This window comes from Pistacia vera, unplaced genomic scaffold (genome assembly GCF_008641045.1).
Source record: "Pistacia vera cultivar Batoury unplaced genomic scaffold, PisVer_v2 Contig52, whole genome shotgun sequence".
Classification (NCBI taxonomy): Eukaryota; Viridiplantae; Streptophyta; class Magnoliopsida; order Sapindales; family Anacardiaceae; genus Pistacia; species Pistacia vera.
This window is the reverse complement of record NW_022196357.1, coordinates 2,251,063-2,253,883: the sequence shown is the minus strand read 5'-3', so window position 1 is coordinate 2,253,883 and position 2,821 is coordinate 2,251,063. Positions and strand designations below refer to the sequence as shown.

The window sequence follows — 2,821 nt, the reverse complement described above, 5'->3', positions numbered from 1 at the left end:
ATCAACCAACTCAACATACAAACTCAATTGAAACTGAATCAATGAACTTTTAAGTAATACAGTAAATCTTAAGTACATACCTCAAGCGGGGCGTTACATTCTTGGTTTATGGAGGGGAAGATGAGCTCACTGTAAGAGGATACAGTGATGCTAGTTTCCAAACAGACAAAGATGATTATCGATCGCAATCAGGGTTTGTATTTTGTCTCAATGGAGGTGTAGTGAGCTGGAAGAGCTCTAAGCAAAGCATTGTAGCGGACTCTATAATAGAGGCTGAGTATATTGCATTGTCAGATGCGGCCAAGGAGGCAGTCTGGATTAAGAAGTTTGTTGCTGAACTTGGTGTGGTTCCCACGATTGTTAATCCTATAGACATCTATTGTGACAACAATGGAGCAATTGCTCAAGCTAGGGAACCACGGTCTCATCAGAAGTCTAGACACATACTCAGATGATTCCATCTCATCAGAGACATAGTTGAGAGGAAAGACGTGCAGATTAGTAAAGTGCATACTGACGACAATCTCGCAGATCCATTGACAAAGCCTCTGTCATAGCAGAAGCATGAAAGGCACTTGAGATCATTTGGTATTAAATACATGAATGATTGGCTATAGAGCAAGTGGGAGATCCTTAGAGTAGATGCCCTAGAGCCAATCAATTATTGTAGAATTAGTTAGGAAACGACCCGGTTGTGCAGCGGAAAAACAAAAATTTTACAACAATGGATTGTTCCTTAGAACCCAAAATCAGGGCACAGAAATTACAGTTTATGTATTACATCAAGAATCTGCAGAAAAGTAAATCTAAAGTTTAGATTCATACCCAAGTTGGAGACTCCACCAATATTGTTTCTGAACGTGTTTGCTACCGTCCAAGTGTAGGATCGAACCGTAGAAGTCCACACGAAGACAATCACAAGGAACCAAGGAGGGATTTGCTAGATCCTCCTTGGCCTTAAGAAATCAAGAAGAAAACAAAAGGTGTTTGATTTTAGTACAAAACTAAAACTAGCGCGGGAGAGTGTTTTTGTGTTGTGTCTTTTCCTTTTTAATCAAATGAACTAATAAAAAATCACCCTCTTAATCTCACACACATTCTCTTTTATAGGCAAACTAAGTTGCCCTATTTCCACATGGAATGGGCTTGGGCTCCAACCCAAACACTCCATGTTGCCAAACACTCCCAATTAGATATTTTAATTTAATTCATCATTATCTCAATTAAAATCAATTAATATTTAATTAACATTTAACAATAATGATGATTTAATTAAATATGTGCGAACACACCTTTAAACGTAATTCCACTTATTTAATTTTTCTAACAAATTAAATAAAGGCTATGACCCCAGCAAATTTAATTGCACTATGAAATTACCAAAATACCCTTTCTCCCAAAAAGACGAAAACACCCTTCTTTCTTCTTGGCTCTTAAATTGTCTACTATGTGTGTGACCCATAGGATCCTCATCATACCGGTAGTGTATAGTATCGCGATTAACACCAATTGATCGTCTCGCTAATACAGAGCCAAGATTGGCCCTTAGCAAGGCATCATGGCCACCCGATAGATTCGGATTCAGCAAAGTAGCTACCTGTCAATGATATGGTTACCATGCAATTCGATCCTCTCATCATACGTTATCTCGACAAGATGAAGGCATAGAAATAGTGTCAACCTCCGGTTACTCTCGATATTATGTATTCAGTTTCTGGACAAATGACCTGTATTATAAACCGGATAGAGCAACAACTCAATCCCACTATGGCCACAGTTTAAGTGACATTGCCATTTACTGAATTGCACCGTGAGATAACTTCTCCTGTACCCGGGAGTGATGAATCCTCTGTCAATCCACCATAGTCTTGATACACTCCATCACCACTATATTGACAGCTCTGAATAGAATTGCGTTAGGCTAGTGTCAAACTGCACCAATCGGTGCACAAGGCGCTCCGGTGATCTCAAGTCTAAGGATCACATGCACCACCATTCGTTAGAGGATTTGTTCCATAGACACTGGGGTTACCATCCATATGGAATCCTCTGGTGGGTTAGTCCAGTGAACTTGCCTACAGCAAGCACCCATGATCCAATAGTTGGTACAATTTGGGGGAGATCCAAAAGAAGACCGAAATTCACATATTGTGAACTTCTTAGAGATTTGCGACACATTCAAGGCAAATGGAGTGTCGAATGATGCCATCAGGTTAAGACTGTTTCCATTCTCATAAGAGATAAAGCAAAAGGATGGTTAATGGCACTACCAGCATGAACAATCACCACCTAGAATGAATTGGCACAAAGGTTCCTGACTAAATATTTCCTACCAGCGAAATCTGCAAGGATGAGAAACGACATCACATTATTTCTGCAGGAAGAGAATGTGTCACTTTATGAAGCTTGGGAAAGATATAAAGAACTGCCGAGAAAGTGTCCACACCATGGTTTGCCGGTTTGGATGCAAGTCCAAACTTTCTATAATGGGTTGATGATAAATGTGCAAACAATGGTGGATGTAGCATTTGGAGGAGTATTGCAAAACAAGACACCTGAAGAAGCTTATGAGTTACTTGAAGTCCTGGCAAGTAACAACTATCAGTGATCCAATGAGAGAATGCATCCAAAGAAGTCTATGAGTATTCACGAATTTGATGCTTCCACGACCATTTCAGCCCAACTTACAACACTTTAGAAGTAATTAGGAGGTATGCAGGTAAATTCTATTCAAACACCTCAAATGACATGTGATTTTTGTGCAGGTAACCATGCGAGCAATAAATGCCAAGTGGGGAACACCTTTGCTTCAGCTTCATCA

General features: G+C 39.8%; 1 non-coding gene across 1 annotated transcript; it reads right to left on the bottom strand.

The window, feature by feature from the left end:
* Positions 1-2,347: 2,347 nt before the first annotated feature.
* LOC116106682 lies at positions 2,348-2,454 on the bottom strand. Its single transcript, XR_004124335.1, has one exon. It is a non-coding gene; the product is annotated as a small nucleolar RNA R71 (small nucleolar RNA).
* Between the last annotated feature and the right edge of the window lie 367 nt (positions 2,455-2,821).